Here is a 19178-nt window from a genome sequence, read left to right on the forward strand (position 1 = left end):
TGGACACCAGAGCCATGGATCCCAGTCTGGATGGACACGGGTCCAGATGGACACCAGAGCCATGGTCCCAGTCTGGATGGACACCAGAGCCATGGATCCCAGCCTGGATGGACACCAGAGCCATGGATTCCAGCCTGGATGGACACGGGTCCAGATGGACACCAGAGCCATGGTCCCAGTCTGGATGGACACCAGAGCCATGGATCCCAGCCTGGATGGTACCACGGGGACCAGGGTGGGGGGACACAGGGACTGTCTCCAAGGTCCCCAAGGTCCCCTCGGGGCACGCTACAGCTGGGACAGCACGGGGGCGCGGGGCAGCATCCTCAGGGGGATGTGTGGGGTGGAAGTGGTGGGGGGTGACCCCAAAAATGTTGTCTCCCCTCCCACCCATAGGATGTGAGCCACCCTCGCTTTGGGGCGCTGGTGACAAATTGGCAGGTGGCAGTGACAGAAAGTGCAGGTGCCACCTTGGGGATGGCAGAGAGAGGGGGTCCTGCGGTGTCCCCACGGTGACCCCCCGCTGAGGGGCACCAAAGTGGGACTCAGGGGTATCCCCAGGTTTCGGGGGAGCGGGGGGGAGGGGTCTGGTCCCGCCTGCTCCCAGGGCACGGGGGTGGCAGGGCACATGTCACTCTGTCCCCCCATCACCCTGTCCCTCTGTCCCTGGCAGGGATGGGGGTTGGCGTGGGCAGCCACTGGGTGGGGACCCCCTGGGTAGGCAGGAGAACCAAAAAATTGGGACCCCTGGGTGGGCAGGGACTCCTCGGGGATGTGGGACCCCACAAATTTGGGACACCTGGTGTGGGCACCCAAAAAATTGGGACACCTGGATGGGCAGATTTGGAACCCTAAATATTGGGGACCCCTCAAGGTGGGGATGCCAGGGTGGGGATGCCCATCCCACCATGCCCAAATCCAGCCCCTGGACTACCCAAAATAACTCTCCCCATCCCAAACCCACCCAGGGACTCCCAAAATGCCTCTCCCAACCCCACAACTGCAAATCCAGCCCCAAAAATGCCTCCCCCCATCCCGCCACCCCAAATTCCTTCCCACAAAAAGACTCCCCCCCCCATCCCACCAAACCCAAATCCAGCCCCAGGATCCCCCAAAATTACTCTCCTCATCCCACCACCCCGAAATCCACGCCCTGAACCCCACAAACTCTACTCCCCCCTCACCCCCTGGTGGGGGTGGAAGCCCACCCAGCCCCACACCGAGTCCCCCACCCTACTGAAGATCTACAAGTGGCACACCATGACTGCCGCCACCCCTGGAGGGGACACCGAGAGGGTTGGGGGTCCCGAGGTGCCAGCGCTGGGCACGGCTGCAGGGCTGGAAATGCTCCTGCAGCCACGCCGACACCGGGGGCGACAGGGATGTCCCCAAGGCCAGTGCACGCCGGTCCCTGTTCCAGAGGGTGTTTTCCACCCCCTCCAAGCACCCAAAGAGCCACAGGGACCCGAGGGGACACGAGGAGACATGAGGGGACACAAGGGGACAAGGCCACCCCTGCCATGGTACCTGCACCCCGTGGGCAGGAGGAGGGGATACGGCGACAGCGGAGCCAGGGCAGAGCTGGGGGTGCAGGATGGGGCAGGTGAGGGGGACATGGGTGGGGGCTGAGGGGTTATGGGGTGGGGGAAAATTCAGGGTGATGGGTGGGGGGGTGATGATTTTTGGGGTGATTATGATGGTTGGGGGGTGATGATGGGGATGGTTTTGAGGGTGATGGGTTATGGGATAGTGATGATGATGGGTGGGGGATGATGAATTTTGGGGCTGACAATGATGGGTGGGCAGTGATGGGGATGGTTTGGGTGTCATAGTTTGGGGGGGTGATGAATTTTGGGGTGATGATGGTGTTGGGTGGGGGTGATGAATTTTGGGGTGTGGGGTGGAAGGTGCTGGTCTGGCACAGCCCCCCGGGGTGCCTGGTCCTCCCTGTCCCCAGGGGCTGTTCCTGCATGTCCCCATGCCAGGCCTGGCACTGATGATGGCACCGGGCCATGCCCCATGGTTGCCGTCCCCACGGGGCAGACACGGAGCCACCCCAGCTTGGCCCCACGTCAACTTGTCACTGTCATACTGTCACACCCTCCAGCATTGCCACCCCATGGCCACATGTCTACTGGCACTGCCACACTCATGGTGGCATCTCCATGGCTGTGTGTGTGCTGCTATCACCACACCCGTGGTGGCACCTCCATGGCTGCCTGTCCCCTGGTGTCACCACACTCGTGGTGGCACCTCCATGGCCACCAGGAGCGGAAGGGAGATATGAGGAGCCCCCAGTGGTGCTGTTGTCGCTGTCCATGCCTGTCCTGTCACAGCTCTGCCACCTCCGGCCGTCTGGCTCAGCCTTTATCCCACTCCTGGCCCGCCCCTTTCCCTCTCACTCCGGGAATCAGCGGCTCTGGCAGGGATTAATCTGAATGTGGAGGCTCCACAGGAGAGCCCGATCCCGGGCAGACGATCCCGGCCGGGGCTGAGCGGGACCCGGGCGAGGGGTGGGGGAAAGGCATGGTTCAGCAGCCATGGGAAGGACAACAACTGGAGAAACCTTTCCAGGAAACAAACATTTCACCCCCTTCTGCTTCTTGCCCCGGGTACCCCCCTTCCCCGTCGGGGCCCCTGGGAGCGGGACGAGTGAAGCCAGCCATGGACAAGGACCCTGGGAAGGGACAGAGATCCAGGGAAGTGGCAGGGACCCTGGTAAGTGTCAGGGACCCGCGGAAATAAGAGGGACCGGGAGGTTTTGGGACTCAGTGGGGCTGGGGATGTGTGTGGGGAAAGAGTCTGGGTTGGGCCAAGGCTCCGCTCCTCCCGCACCACCCCCCACGTCCCACTGCTGGCAATGTCACCAGCGGGTGACCAGCGGGGACGGGCAGGTCTGAGCACCAGGACAGGGGATCCAGGAGCTGCCATGGGTGCAGATTGGGGCGTTCAGGGGGAAGGGGGACTCAATTTCCAGCACCCCCAGCCCCCCCTCCGTCTGTTCCCCCAGCTGTCAATCAAACCCTCACTGCTGGGGATACCCAAAAACCACGGGGACCCCCCCTGACCCCTCCCCACCTGCCCAGCCAGGGGGGAGCTGAACTTGAGCGACAGGGACACGTGATGGGGTGTCCACTGCTCCCAGTGCCCCCTCCCAGTGCTCCCAGTTCTCCTTACAGCTCCCAGCAGGATTTCCTGGTTCCCCTCCCTGCTCCCAGTTCCAACCAGTGCTCCCAGCTGACTCTCAGTTCACTCCTGGTGGACTCAGTGTTGCTCCCTGCAGTGCCATCCCAGTTTCACCCCTTATCTCCCTACAGTGCTCCCAGTGCCATCCCCGTGTCACTCCCAGACTCTCCTCAGTGCTCCCAGTTCACTCCCAGTGCTCCCAGTCACCCCCTGGCTCCCTCCACCATCTTTTCAATCCCTCACCCCAAACTGACTCTGGCTCTTTCAGATTCATCAAGGGCAGAGCAAAGGGGAATTTCTGTGGAAGCTGCAGAACCCCTGTCAGCACCAGAATTCCCAGTGTTTCACCCACTGTCCCAAGGCAACACCTAAACCCAGCTTTTCCCAACTAAACCCGGCTTTTCCCACCACCAACTCTGGGAAATTGCATGTACCAAGGACCCAAAATCCTGGACACAGCATCAAAGTAGAGACACCAAACTTTCTGTGACCCCCAAATCCTGCTGCTGCTTTGCCAGCCTGGAGAACAACTCAAGATCACCCAGAGCACAGAGTTGGGGACAAGGACACCCCAAGACCCTCAGACCCCCTAGGGGGAGGTGGGGGGTGAGGACACCAAGACCCCCCAGGCCTGAAGAGGTGCCTGCAATGGCCCCTCAACCCTGTTGGGATGATCCCCCCGAGTTCAAACCCCCACATGGCTCCCCCTGAATTGTATTGATTGGGTTCTACCTGGGTTTCCTTTGTTTCCAGGGAAGATTTCTGCAGGGATTGAGCCATCCCCATGGCTAATAATAACCTGCCTTTCTCCCACCCCTGTGTTATGAAGAATTCATCCAGATGTGTCACAAATGACCTCCACTTCTTTCAAAAAGGTAAAAGATGCCACCTTTTCCCTGCTCTGGTCTGTCCCCACAGGGAGGACTTTGGTGTCTGTGCCAAGGGCTGTGCAGCCACTTTGGGGTGGAGCAGGGGCTGAGGTGGGTGGATGTGGAGCGGAGATCCTCCCCACCTTCAGAACTTGCTCTGCCCACCCCAAACACACACTTCAGTTGTTTTGACCCATTTAACCATTTCTCCAGTCTCCTCCACCAACCAGCATCAGCCACTGTCAGAAAATCTTGCTGTTTTCAATGGCTGCAGCTTTAAGTTCGACATGGCAAAAGTTTGGGGTGCTGGAGACAGCAGGGACTTCCAGCCTGTGTGTTCCATACTTTGTCTAAAAAGCTGTTGATATCTGGATGTTTAGACACTTTCTGAGTTGCATTTAACATTTGAAGATGTAAAAAGCTTCATCTCCACAGCACACCTCAAGGCCACGTTCACTCCACTAATCCCAGAGCAATTCCTGCCCTCTGCCTTGAAATAAATGGGCAGGAGATCTTTCTCCTTTTTAATGCATTTATTAAGAAGAATCAGCTCAGGTGGGGAGAAATCGACGGGTTGCGCCCTCGCCGCCGTTGCTCCCAGGCGTGGCACGAAGAAGGAGGATGATGCAGTTTTGTCCGCTGGTCTGCAGACAGAACTGGGGACTCTGTTCTCACGGGAGAGTCGTGGAGTCCTTGGTTTGTCTGTTTAAAAACCCGGGGGGGTCTCTTTAATCAGTTTCTTTTTAGGTTAGGGTGAGAAATAAAAAGATTCAAGCAGGTACGGGACTATGCTCCCATCCTTAGACGTCACTTTAAGTCACTTGTTGGCTCATGATTTTAGGGGTTTTTCTTGTACAAACTGTAAAACTGTAAAAACCCAAGGTGCACTGCATTTCTTATTTGCATACTGGCTCCGATGTCACTCCTATTTTCTTTACCTCGGGGGTCTGTCCTGGCAAGTGGCCAGCATCAGGGAAACAATCAGTTAATCACCCGCCATTAACGAATGATTAAGGGCTTTTCTTCGGCAGCGAAACCAAAGGAGTCTGACCCGGTCTGACTTGGTTTTTTTAACTCTGAAACTTAAAAAAAAATACAACTTTCTATTCATAACATGCCTGAAGCCCCCAGTCCCAGCCCACTTTAGGCTGCTCTAATTCAGCACTGCCAGTCCCACCCTGATGGACTGAAGTGCCTGCAGTCCATTTCATGAGGCTCTAAGCTAACAGGAAGTTCTCAGCTTTAATTTTCAGCTGGTTTAGCCCTGAAGCAGGTCACCAGAGTCACCTAAATCCCCAGAAATGCCCCAGGGAAGGGACAAAGTGCCCAGCCAAGGTGCTGAAGTGGTGACTTCCACTGTGCCAACAGCAGTCCTGGGACTGCAGCCTCAGATCCCTGGGGAGCCACATTTCCTCAGGAGCAACTGTCTGATGGATGTTTAAAAACATCTTTAGCAATTAAGACGGTTCTTAAGCAAGAACTTTGCATCTTTAGCAGTTCAGATGGACAGTTCTTTCCTGTGCCTCCATGACAGCCTTCAAAATGGAGCAAACCCAGTGATTTCAGGACACGAAAGATCCCTGCAGGAGGAGCTCAAGCTCCCAGATGTGTCCCCAGTCCTTCCCTCTCTGTTGCCAGCAGAGCTTTAGGACAGCACCCAGACCCCCTGTGCTCAAAACAGGTGAGCTCAGCTCAGCTGGCAGTGAGGTTGTGCCAGCTCCCATTGTGGCAGCCCAGAGCTGGGGGGGCTCGTGGTGGGTCACGGTGGGCACAGACTCAGCCGTTCACCCACAGGTCTATGTTGTCCCAGGATTCACAACAAAATCTCTTTCTCCCACCCTGTCAGAGAGAGCAAAGTCCCAGCACCTGCTGCAAGGTTCAAGTCTCCATGCCCAGGATTTCTGCCAGGGACAAGGGGACACTCAGTCTCCCCCAGGCAGCACGTCCTGCTCTGTTAAACATCACAGCCATGGTCATTCTGGGGCCAGAGCAGCAGCAAGTTCAGGCTGAGGAGAAAGTTCTTGTCAGAGCCCTTACAGCTCACACCCATGTTCCCAGCAACACTCAGAAGGTCACAGTGTGGTTGCCAGGTGAAGAATCATTTGCACTTGGTGGGTTTGATGCCTTAGGATTTTAGCTTTTATATTTTTCATATATTTTTAATCCTGCAATTCTTTACTGTATAACTCTAAACTCCATATACAGTGTTAGCTACTGCTTTCCCATTTTGGTCAGACAAAACAATTCTTCTTCAGGCCTGGGAATCAAGGACACCTCACTGCCTCAGGCCCTGAGAAATGTAGACAAAAGTGAGTTTGGGGGGAGCAAACCTGGGGTAAATGACTTCATTACCTGAAGCTGTAATTGGAATATTAACCCCCCAATATGCAAATGGACCCAATTTATAAAACTGTGAAAACCTGTCACCTGTCATCCATTTTTTGAGTGTAGCCCCTGGGGTGGGGGCTTTGTCTGCCTGAGATGTACCTGAAGGCCCTTCAATAAATATAACTGCTCTTAATTCCCTTAATTTTGTCTGGCCTCTGTTTTTACCTCTGTTTTAAGGTAGCCCCAGAAAAGGCATCAGGTTAATACAATGCTTATTTTTAAAAACCCATTGGCCTATGGAACCACACAATGCTTTTTCTGTAGGAAGAAGACCTGGAAAGCAACCAGCCCAGTTGTGCCAACTTCTACCAGTTCAGGTGTGACTTAGGGGTTGCCAACCACCAGGGACCACCAAAGAGACCCCCCAGGACAGAAGGACATGTGCAGAAAGGGACATTATGTTCATAATTTTGAGGAATGATTTTTGATTCTCATATGTATGTTTATTCCAGGAAAATCAGTGAGTATGTATATAAACAATAGAAACAATTTGTGTCAGTTTGGTGGAATTACACCCCACACATGCAGCCAAATAAAGAACACCTGCTTTCTACAGGAAAACACATGAAACAGTTCCTCAAACATAGAACTGAAATGCACAAGGGAGAAAATGCTCACAAAATGTCAGTAAACTCACCCCAAGGCGCCAAGACCCATGAAATGGAGTCAGACAATTCAATTTAAACAGCAGAATATGACAGGCTCCTTATCTTTGCTTTGCAAAAGAACAACAAGTACAGTGTGTCCACTTAAGGCAATTCAGAACTGCCAGTCTCGATTTCCTGAATTATTCTGGAATAACGCATTCCTCAAGTTCCCCTGAAGCTGGGAATTTGTACTAAACACAGACAGGTTATGGAGCCATGACAAGCTAGCTCTGGTGTTAGAAAACATCTCAGTGTGTGGACAGGAGCTGCACCACACACTGTAAAGTGAAATTGCTGAAGGAGCGCAGTGGGTCCCAGGGAACTCTGATTCCTGCAGAACCTCATCTGAGGACATGGATGGGCCGACCCAGCTGCACTGGGATCACAGATCACTGCACTTCCAGCTGCCACATCACACATCACCTCATCCTCACATTCCTACTGAATGTTTATCACTGTGAATGACAGGGGAATTGGGTGGGGAGTAGCAGCAAATTGATATTTACTGACTTTCTGAATTATCTAAAGGAAATGCAATCAATTGTCATGCCAACATTTATTACTAATTTTATGCAATTAAGTAATTTCATGAAATGTATCTCTTACCATGCCAACAAAGACATTTCCTTCAAAGGAAAATGAGAGTGCTTCAAACCATGGCATAGATGAGCCTCATTAAAGCAAGGCTTCTACAGTTCCCTTTCTGTAAACCATGAAAAATTCCCATGATTAAGAGGGTTTTTTTCAAACCTGACTTTCATGGCAGTTCACTTGTGCCCTGTGAGTCCCACCTTAAAAAGCTTTTGAAGAGATTGTTTTATCTGCAATGGTTTTGTGCCTGTAATCAAGAAGTATTTTTAATTATTCTTTTCACCACTACTGCCCTCAGAGTAGGTTTGCCTGCGGAGAATAGAAGCTCCAAAATGCAGGTGTGAGCAGGCTACTACGCCTGGAGAAATCAGAGCAGAGTTCAGATCTGGGATTTGAGGAGTCCCAGCTGATTGGAAGCTGGATAATGTTGTCCTGATTTTCAAGAAGGGCAAGAAGGAGGACCCCAGACACTACCGGGCTGTGAGTCTCACTTCAATACCTGATAAAATCACAGAAAAGTTTATTCTGGGAAGTATTGAAAAACACCTGGAGGACAATACAGGCATCAGTCAGAGTCAGCACGGCCTCCTAAGGAGAAAGTCTTGCTTGTGAAATCTGAGTTCCTTCTAGGACAGGGGAACCCACTTGGTTGATCCAGGAAAGCCAGTAGATGGAATCTTTCTGGATTTCAGCAAAGCTTTTGATAGTGTGTCTCCCAGAATGCTCCTGGACAGTGTCCAGCACACAGCTGGATAAACACATTGTGGATGGGTGAGCAGCTGGCTCACAGGTCAGGCACCGAGGGTGGCAGTGGCTGGGGTGACACCACGCTGGCAGTGGTCACCAGAGGGTTCTGCAGGGCTCCTCCCAACATCTTCCTTAACGACCTGAACACAGCACTTGAAGGGATAATCAGCAAATCTGCTGATGACACCAAACTGGGACAGCTGTCACTGCCTGGAGGGCAGAGAGGCTCTGTAGAGAGACCTCTCAAATATCAGTCACCAGCGGTGTGGAGTTTAACAAGGCAAGGGGCAGATCCTGCCCCTGGCTTGGCTATGGACTGGGGGGAATTGGAGGCTGGAGAGCAGCTTCGGGGAGGGACCCGGGGGTCCTGGCCAAGGGCAAGCTGAACATGAGCCAGCAGTGCCCTGGCAGTCCAAAGTGCCACCGTGTCCTGGGGCAGCAGCCCAGCATCAGCAGCCGGGCCAGGGAGGGGATTGTCACTCCGCTCTGCCCCGGGGTGGCCTCACGTTGAGTGACACCGGTGAATTCTCTCGCTGTACGCGACAGCCTGGCCGTCCCGCTCCGAGACCAAAGAGCGAGAGTGCAGCTGCCCCAACCTCGTCTCTTTTACCTCCCCCCCATTCTCCCGGTATCTCTGTCCCCCGCCCCCTTCGAGAGAAATTCCCAAAACCCAGAGGAGTTTCCCTTCCCCCAGTCATCAGTGCTTCTTAAACACTCAGTGGGGGGAAATTCCACAAGTAACAAAGAAACAAAAGGAAAGGGAAAAAAAAACCCAGCCACCAACAGGTCACGAGGATGGGGAAGGGTCTGGAGGGGTCTGTGAGGAACAGCTGAGGACACTTGGTTTGTTCAGCTGGAGGAGACTCAGGTGAGACCTCGCTGAGCTCTTCAACATCTTCCCGAGGGGCAGCGCGGGGCCAGCAGCAATCTCTTCACTCTCATGAGCAGGGGAATGGCTGGAGATGAGTCAGGGGAGGGTTAGGCTGGATATCAGGAGAAAGTTTTTCACCTGGAGGAGGGCTGAGCAGTGGAACAGGGTCTCCAGGGAAGCGGTCCCCACGCCAAGTCTGTCTTGGGACAAGAAGCATTTGGACAACGCTCTCAGGCCCACGGTGGGATTGCTGTGGTGTCCTGTGCAGGGCCAGGAGCTGGACTCAATGATCCTGGGTCAGTGTGGGCCCCTTCCAACTCAGCACATTCTGTGCTTCCCTGAGATTACTTCAGCAACCAGCACTCAGCTTTCACTCCAGAATAAAGCTGTTCCAGCCTGGTGAACACACACATTCCACCCCTCCTAAGTAGAGCATCTACAATATTCCTTAACTTCTTTGGGTGAAAGGAATAAACTGCATTTAAGTGTCACAGTAACAATTCCATGCCCTTCCTTACTGGCTATTTGTGTATTTTGTGCATCTTCAATTTTATAACATTATTCAGCATTGCTTTCTGGAGGAAAACAGCATCTACCCAGATTCCCAAGTTCTCCTGTGCTCACTCTCCACCTTACACTTTGTTATCTCTGCTTACATGTGCAAAACCAGCTGCTGCTGACACAATCCTAGCTCTGACTGAAGGGTTCCCACCCGAAATGCTGCCTTCAGTTCTGATGAGAGGAATGGCAGATTTGTCTTTACAAACAAGCTGTGGGGCTGCTGGTAGATAAAGCTAGCACTGGGAGATAAAAGAAACTGTGGGAAGGATTCCACTGATTAATTAATGGAAAAAAATATTTGCTTTTACAAATGAACTTAAGGTTTGCTGATAAATTAAATTAGACATTGATAGATGAAAGAAACAATGGGAAGAAAAAGCCCTAAGTTCCATAAGAATTAAAAATTAAAAAGAAGGATTATACATTAGAGGGAAATCTTTGATATCAGGCATTCTGGGAAGTCTGTACCTCTCAAGTACCTCAGAAATGGGGAAAGAGAGAAGGGAAATGCGGCCAGGAAATTGGGATAAAAAGGGAGGCTGAGTCCTCCAAAAATTGGAGAGACCCCAGGGGAATGTCCCATGGCCTCTCCTCTATTCAAATAAAGTCAAAGGACTCTTCTGTCTTCTTTTTGGACATAAAACTCTGATGTTTGTGGATTAATTTTCCTAATAATACCAACCAATTAATTCTGCAAGTTCAGTATGGAATCATGCCCAGCTGGGACTTTTGCCTCAGTAGCATTCACAGAAGGCATCACCCTCAGGCCATGGCAAACAGGATACTGGTGTGGGGGGAGGGCACCTGGCCAGGTCATGGTGGGAAGAGTGGGGCCATGAGAGTTGGTTTGCTGCTAGAACTTTCCTATATTTGGTCAGGTTTCTGATTCTCGCTCTCAGTTGGCTCAGTACCTGGTACAAATAAGATCATGGCCAAGTTTGTGTTTGTGATTGGACCTTTGCCCTCAGACACCTCTGTCTATGCCTGACTGCCTTTGCCATGCTGGGTCTTTGGATCTTGTCCCCATCCACGTTTGTTATCTTTGTCATTAAAGTTTTTATTTTCTGGGCAAGTTCATTGTGCCTGTTCCTCTGATTTATGCCACGCTTCCCCCCAGCCGAGCCAGACTTGGGATCACAGCCAGCTCAGAGCTACAGAAGAAATCTAAATTGGGTTTCTGCACCAAACCACAGCAGGATTTGTGCAGCTGGCCATTCAGAATATGAACACACAAACAAATCCATATTTCTAAAGGTATTTTACTTTTCATCCACCATTTTTTAAAGGCAGATTGCACCAAAAACCTATTTTATATCCTTGCAGTGAAGAAAGATGCTATGAGTTATTTAAACCTTGAGGTCCATTTAAAAATGGCACTTACTAAAGTTAGATACTCCTGGGTTTGAAGGTAAAGCAAAAATAAAATTGATCATTAGGTGCCACTTCACTAGACTGCAATTTTTGGAGAAAGAATCCACTCAAATTCCCTTTCAGGTGAAAATCTTAAAAAAATCTTAAATCTAATTCTAGACAATACCAGCTGGAGACAAGATGAGAGCTGTTGCCAATTCTGAGTTTGGTTTCCAAAGCAATTGACCCCAAAGCCTGTGTTTAATTTTGGCAGTTTTGTTCAGCAGCTCTGAAAACTGGCCCTGCAATGACAGAGACATGTTTGGACCTGGTCACATCCCTTCAGCAGCAGCCCCTGACTGCACAGTGACAGCTGCTGCTTCGAGAGGAGAATGGTCTTTGTGGTCATTAGAATCACAAGCACAAGCCCAGCCCAGTGCCAGCTGCAGGTGAACCCCAGCAGGGGAAGGAGGGATTGGTTTGGAAGCTCCTGGGTGTGGCAGCAGCTCTCTGGCTACAGAGAGAACCACAAATTTCCCAGGCCTTTCTGGGAAAGGCTGTGAGAAGATCAGAGAAAAGAATGGGAAACAATTCTTATCTTAACCTGCTGCATCTGTTGTTGTGAACATGTGGAATGTGTTATGGACATTTGTTTACCAAAGGGTGGTTTCTTAACTAGACACTAGTGATAGTGTTTGGATTGGAGGACCAATTAAGTCAACCTGTATCATAACTGTCTAAAAAAGCAACAAGTTTCTCAATAATGATATGTAATAAAGGGATTGATCAGCCTTCTGTAAATCATGGAGTCAATACTAATTATTACCCGGCCAGAGGCCCACTACAACAACACCTGAGTGCCCTCAGTGGGGCTGGCCTGGAGCCATCCCCACCCTGCCAGCAGCTGTGGGGCAGGAGCAGTGCCCGATGTGCCCCATGGGTGTTCGGGGTGGGGAAGGGCTGGGGGGGCAGCTGGGCTGGGGCAGGGGCTCTCCAGCTGCCCTGGATGTGGATGTGGAGCCCAGAACGGCTGATGGAGCCCCGGCAGGTGAGTGGGGAAGGGGCAGCTCTGCCTGTGCTGGGCCCAGAGAGGGACTGGGGGGCCTGGGCTGTCCCGTGGGGAATGGTTCCCTTTGGGAACACCAGGGCATCCCTGGAGGGCTGCTCTGGAGCTGGTGGCAGCTTTGGTGCTGGCCCTGAGGACAGGCCTGCCAGGGAGCTGGGGCTGCTGGCCATGCCAGGGCACACCCACATCTCCCATCACTGCAGGCACTAAGGAGGGAGCAGCTTTTCCTTGCATTCCCAGCACCACAGTTTACAGCCCAGCCCCAGCACTGCCCAGACACTGCCATGGGTGTCTCCCAGTCCCCTCCCAGATGATTCCTTGTGGCCCAGAGCCCACAGGATGGATCAGAGGGTGCTGGGGGGGCTGCAGCATTTCTCTGTGGGAAAGGCTGCAGGAGCTGGGACCACTCTGCCTGAAGAAGGCTCGGGAGAGACCTTAGAGATTCCTCCAGCCCCTGAGGGGACTCAGGGAGAGCTGGGGAGGGACTCTGGACAAGGACGTGCAGGGACAGCGCAAGGGGGAATGGCTTCCAGCTGACAGAGGCCAGGGTTCTGTTGGATCTTGGGAAGAAGTTCCTCCCTGGAGGAGGAATGGTGAGGAGGGTGGAGAGGCCCTGGCACAGGTTGCCCAGGGCAAAGAGAGGTTGCCCTGGAAGTGTTCAAGGCCAGGCTGGATGTGGAACAACTTCCCTTCTGGTGTTCTCATCACATAAGACCCCTTCCAGCAGGTTCTGTTGTTCCATTTTCCAAGTCCAGGGCTGAGAGGATCCCCAAGAGGGGAGGAAGAGCTGAACTGCAATTCCAGAGCTGGGATAGGCTGGGAAAGCATTTAGGACCAACTGCCTCAGGGATAACCATGCAATTCCTGAGTGTGCTCATCCCTGTGTTCTTCCAGGAGCTTGGACTGAGCCAGCAGTTCCCTTCCCACAGGTTTCTTCAACAAGAACCTTCCTTGAGAGCCCCTGAGGCGGGTCCAGCTGTGCTGAGCTGGCTCAGGACCCCTTTGAAACGGAACTTAGGGAAGGGAACTGCAGGAACCCTGCAAGGGGGAAGCTGCTCAGCCATGGCTCTCCTGTGTGTCCCTGAGTGGGGTTCATTTCTCTGTGCCTGATTTCTGAACGCCCATTTCACCCCAAAAGAGAATTCTTTTCTCTGCTCGGTTGGTTGAACACCTTTGAACATGAACAAATGTAACAGGAACCTGATCCCTGGTGGTGCTGTTAAATTTCATTGTAATCACAGTAATACATGTCCTAAGCACGAGCAATATGTTCAGAGTAGAAATAGATTTCATATGTTTCAGTCGATTTTGAAATTTGTTTTCCATGAAAGAACACCCCTTCTTGTAAGGTCAGAAGAGGCACCTCAGATGGTGCTTTGGAATAGGGCAGAGTACCTGCCCTCCTCATAGCAGGATTAAGTAGAAAAGGGGCATTAGATCTCCAGTGCAGGACTGTGGAAAGACTTTTTTAGAGACTTCCATTTTATTTAATTCTGCTTCCTTTTTAAAATTTAATTTTACTTTAATATAATTTAATAAGGTGTTTGAAATCTGTTTATCCCAATGCATCCAGTAAAGTTAAAAGAATGGAAGGCAACTAATTTTAATATATTGCCCCTTCGTGTCATCTTTTTTTGATGCTAAAATCCATGGTAAAGCATTGGCAGAAGTCACTTCTGGAAACAAAACAAAGCTGTCCTGGGACATTTTGCAAAGGCAAGCTGTGACAGGGATAAGGGGGGACAGCTTTAACCTGAAAGAGATTTAGATTGGGCATTAGGGAGAAACTCTTGGCTGTGAGGGTGGGGAGGCCCTGGCACAGGGTGCCCAGAGAAGCTGTGGCAGTCCCTGGATCCCTGGAAGTGTCCAAGGCCAGGTTGGATGGGGCTTGGAGCAGCCTGGGGTAGTGGAAGGTGTCCCTCTATTGTATTTGCAGGGTGCCCTGATGAAGGAAGGAATGATGAATCTGACTCCATGTTCTCAGAAGGCGAATTTATTATTTATGATACTATATTATATTAAAGAATACTAAACTAAACTATACTAAAGAATACAGAAAGGATACTTACAGAATGTTACAAAGATAAAAATGAAACTCGTGACTCTCTCTCCAGAGTCTGACACAGCTTGGCCCTGACTGGCCAATAAGTCAAAACAATTCACAGCAAAATCCAATGAAACAATCACCTGTGGGTAAACAATCTCCAAACACATTCCAAAGCAGCAAAACACAGAAGAAGCAAATGAGATAATTATTATTTTCTTTTTCTCTGAGGCTTCTCAGCTTCCTGGGAGAAAAATCCTGGGCGAAGGGATTTTTCAGAAAATGTGAATGTGACATCCCTGCCCATGGTAAGGAATTGGAGCAAGAGGATCTTTGAGGTCCTTTTCTACCCAAACCATTCTGGGATTCTTTGAAATTACTTTAAATCCCACGATTCTCCCCTCACCTCCCACTCCCTCTCTTGCAGGCATGGCAGGAGGCAGAAGAGCAGGAAGAACAACCCCAGAGCAGCACAGCCAGAGCGAGCCATACGTGGAGAGCAGGAAGCCATGGAAATGTGCCCGGGACAAAAGCAGAAACACCAGCAGCAGGGAGTGGCACAGGGACATTCCTGCGTGTGGAAAACGCCAATCACTCGTCTTTAAGATTTTAAAAGTTTAATAGCAATAAAATGGTTATAAAAATAATAGTATAATTAGAGTAATAAAAATTGGGCACCTTGGATTTGGACAATATGAGACAATAAAAAACAAAGAGTTATGGACATCTAGGTATCTTTTATCTGGGCAAAATAAGCCTGGAAAAGGACATATGTTAACAGAGGATTAACCCTTAAAAACAACAGCCTGTTGCATATTCATACTTCTCATACATGATGCATAAATTCCATTCAAACAAAGGATTCTATCTGGTCATCATCAATGTCTTCCTCTGAATCCTAACAGCTTTCTCATGATAAAAGAGCAATAAATTCTCTTTCTGAAAGATTTAGGTGTCCTGTGGCTGCTGTCTGGTGCGAGTACCTCATTCCTTCCTTAAAAAAATATCCTACATAGCATAGTTTCTATTTTATGTTATAACCTAAAACTATATTTAACACACTACTTAAGAAAATTAACACAGCATAACTTTCTAACATAACACACACAATATTCATTTTAATATTTGCAAAAAGCCAATCATAAAATACACATTTTTCACACCGAGCCATCCACTTCTCATCCCTCTCTCCAGACTCAGGGAAACAGAAGTGGAGTTGATCTGAGGATGAGTAGGACCCTGAGCTCGAGTCTGCTGGTGCCTGCAGTGCCACCAGCGGTGTTGTTAAAAAGGGGACCACACTCCCTGTGCTAAAAGTGATTTCAGCATTTATTACAATAAAAAAGAAAAGCATGGGGGCCCGTGGGCCGTCGAGGATGCTGCAGCGCCAGCACTGTGTCTGCTTGAGCAGCGATGTCCCCGAGGTTCCAGGTGGAGAGGCACAGCTTCCCTGGGTTAGATGCCCCTTTTTATCCTGTTTTTTGTTCCTTTGGGTTGGTTTCTGTTTGGATCCTTCATTTGCATGAAGGATAAGGTGCTGATTGGCCCATTACAGTTCTGTCCAGGCTGGCTCGTTTCTCTTGGGGGTGGTGTACTTTAGGTATAGGTATGTTGAATACCATATTTCTTACAACAACCCTTTTAAACACCTTTTACAATATGATAACTAATTACAATATATTGCAATATTACAATATAATAACAAAACTAACAGCACGTGTTTAACAATTATCAACGATTTTACAACAGTTTCTAACCTATTTTTGACAGTGCCATCAGCCATCGGCACTGGAGCTGTGGTATATGTTATAAAATAATTCATGCTTAATGAAATTAAAAACCACAGGATTTTGTGTACTAAAACCGGTGGCAGCAACAAGCAGTAAGTGATAAAGATTCAAACACCAGGAAGGCGACTGTCTCCAGGGATGTATATCCCAAAGGATTTTTCGTCTGACAAGACTCCAGCAGGAAGCATTCTGATAGGCATCATCAGAAGTTTATCCTGGAAAGTTTTCACCTGACAGGATTCCACCAATTATCCACCGGTTCTGGAAAACCCGATAATATGCTAAAGAAGAGCCCCTTCCAGATCCTGAAAAACTGTATAAAACGGACCCCTTAGAAATGACCTTTGGAGACCCATGGGGACTTTGGTACTATAGAGGCCAAATCCTGAGTCTCCCTGACCCTGATCACCTGGCTCAGAGTCGAATTGCTTGTGGCTTTTTCCAAATTTATACTTTTGTTTATTTAATAAATTTCCTTAATTATTAAATTGGAGTGTTAATTTATAACAGGGCTAAGGGTCTGTGACCCCACAGCCAAGGCACAGCGGGGCTGGCCTGGCACTCCCTGGGGCAGGAATAGCAAAGAGAACCAGCAGCACCAACCTGGAACACCTAGGGTTGGAGAGAAATCCTGAGATGCAATTTCACCTGAAACCTGAAAATCAAGAGGTCTAAGGACTTTCAAAGCCAGTGTCTGTTTCTCAGATTAAAGCAAAAAGCAAAACCAAGAGCCTTTTGGTGCCCTACAGGAATATGGTTTGTGATGAAAATAGAGGACTTGCAAGCTGGGCTCTCTGGACTCTCTAAGAGTGGAGAGAGTCTCTAAGAGAGAGACTCTAACCTCTCTAATCTCTAGGACAGGTTTTGCTTCCACTCGGACCCAAATTCCTTCAGCCTAGCACTTGACACCCTGAGAAAGGGGTCAACTGCACTTGTTTTAGCACTATTCTGTCAAACTTATTTCAGTTAGCAGATTGCAAAAGAGAGAATATAAAAAGAAAAAAGCCTTTGTCAAATAGTTTGGGCTTTCCTGTTCACAAGCAAATATCTTATTCCTAATATATTTTTCTGCAATACTGAAGTAATTTTTTAAAGCAATAAATATTATAGCAGTCAGTCAGTAAATTGATTATGTGCCATCCTTTTTAGGTACCTTTTTGCCCCCTGTATTCAGAAATTAGCATTGACAGGGGCAGCAATGTCACCATTAGGTCAGACGTGACATACACACATGTGATCAGGGTCCAAGAAGAAAAAAGTTTTTATTCTGCATGTTCTCCAGCTTATATACCCATAACAAAGTGTGATCTTAAGTCATTAACTACATCACAATAACTTACTATATTAATTGGTGCAAAGCAATTGACGTCAATATAATTGCCAAATGTTTTACAGAAATTTAATAAGGCATGTATATATGTTTACTTATGCATGTAGCCTAGTTTACAAAAATGTTCATGTATCTTTTCTAATCTGTTTCCATGCTGACGGCCTTGTCTTCTTCCTTGCTATGGATACACTCGAAAATCATCAATTGTTATTTCTTCTAATAACTCAGCTTTGCTTGCAGGCCAGCTGTCAAGCTCCTCCATACAGCACCATGGGTCACTTCAGAAGGAAGGAGGACTCCTCTCCTCTAAGAAGAAATGGAAAGGCTGGTGAATTAAGCTATGGGGAAAGAGATAAAGGAATTAAATCCTGGGATTGTGGACAGAGTGCTTGGGACATCACAAAATTGTAGAGCTGGTCCTCAGTAGTCTCTAAATCCAGCTCTCAGAAACAACAAACCCAGATCCCTGAAAGAGAATTCTGTCCTCTGTACTGATTTTCATCATGCTGGCTTTAGTTAAAGCCAGAGTCTATTGGACTTCAGTTTTCACCATCAATCAGTCACAAAAAGCATTTCCACCTAACACATGGAATATTCTAACATTAGGAAATCATGGTTTTTTTTTCATATGCAGCTTTGCAGTAAAGGCTTTGCTCTAGAGGATCCCTTGAAGTCCTCTCCAGGTGATATTTCCAGGCTTGCCAGTTGGATTGAGTCAAAGTTCATCATCTGCTACCTAAACCTGGGGCAGCCTCGTGCTCTGAGGACTGCCAGACCTGCACAGATCCCAAATATGCCCATTCAGGCCATCTAGCCAGACCCATCTATCCTGGCAGCTTTTGTCTGGCACCAATCCTTGCATTTATTGAATTTTGGACAGGCAATCTTTGGTTGTGTGCTCCTGGACAGTAATGACAGTTTCTTTCAGAGGAAGGGGAAAGCACCACAGACTCACTGTTTGAGTTTCACATGACAGAAGGCCCATGAGATGTCACATCAATCCAGACCTGTCTGGCAGTTTATTTCTGCACAAATCCTTGCATGTATTGAAGTTGGGACAGGTGTAAGAACCTGATAACAGCAGACAGTCTTCAAAAAGTGTTTCATTATTATGTCAGCTTATTTATTGCACACTCTCCAGACTGGGCCCTCTCACAGTGAAGTCAGAAGCCTCTGCTCTTTGTCTGCATGTGGATGCACTGCATAGGAGTTCCTAGTGGTCAGGAGTGGCTCTCCAGTCCTTGGCTGTAACAGGGGCTCCCCAGCTAATGTGAGGATCTGGGTGATGGTAAAGTATTAGGATAACTGGTGATGGATCTTTCTTAATCACTATGGCATTCTTTTGTAGTATTGATCAGGTGCATTGCTGAGCTGCTTCTTTTGTAACTCTTTGCTTCTTTAAATCGTAATAAATTACATTATTCCTTAAACTGATGTATACCCCGCCCATTGGCAAAACAGCCAGGCAGCCACACACTGGAAATACAAACATTATTTACAGCACTGATTTTCACCAGGAAAACTGCATGTAGCCACTCAATTTGTCTCTCTTCTGGGACCTGTGTCTTTTAATCATGTGCCTGTGCAGGGTGAACCTTCTTCCCCAGAGCTGCCCCTGCATCTCCTGAGGAGGAAGCACCCCCATATGATAAAACAGAAGAGCACAGTAATGATGCCTGGATTACCAATATACTGACACTGGACAGGAAAGGTGGAGAGCAATCACACCCTGGCAAGC

General features: G+C 49.2%; 1 long non-coding RNA gene across 1 annotated transcript; it reads left to right on the forward strand.

Moving 5' to 3' along the window:
- Positions 1–12204: 12204 nt before the first annotated feature.
- On the forward strand, positions 12205–14967 carry LOC135287462 (uncharacterized). The gene is made up of 3 exons (XR_010351145.1): positions 12205–12258; positions 14552–14628; positions 14748–14967. It is a non-coding gene; the product is annotated as an uncharacterized LOC135287462 (long non-coding RNA).
- Positions 14968–19178: the final 4211 nt, after the last annotated feature.

The sequence above is a fragment of the Passer domesticus genome, chromosome 29 (genome assembly GCF_036417665.1).
Source record: "Passer domesticus isolate bPasDom1 chromosome 29, bPasDom1.hap1, whole genome shotgun sequence".
Taxonomy (NCBI): domain Eukaryota; kingdom Metazoa; phylum Chordata; class Aves; order Passeriformes; family Passeridae; genus Passer; species Passer domesticus.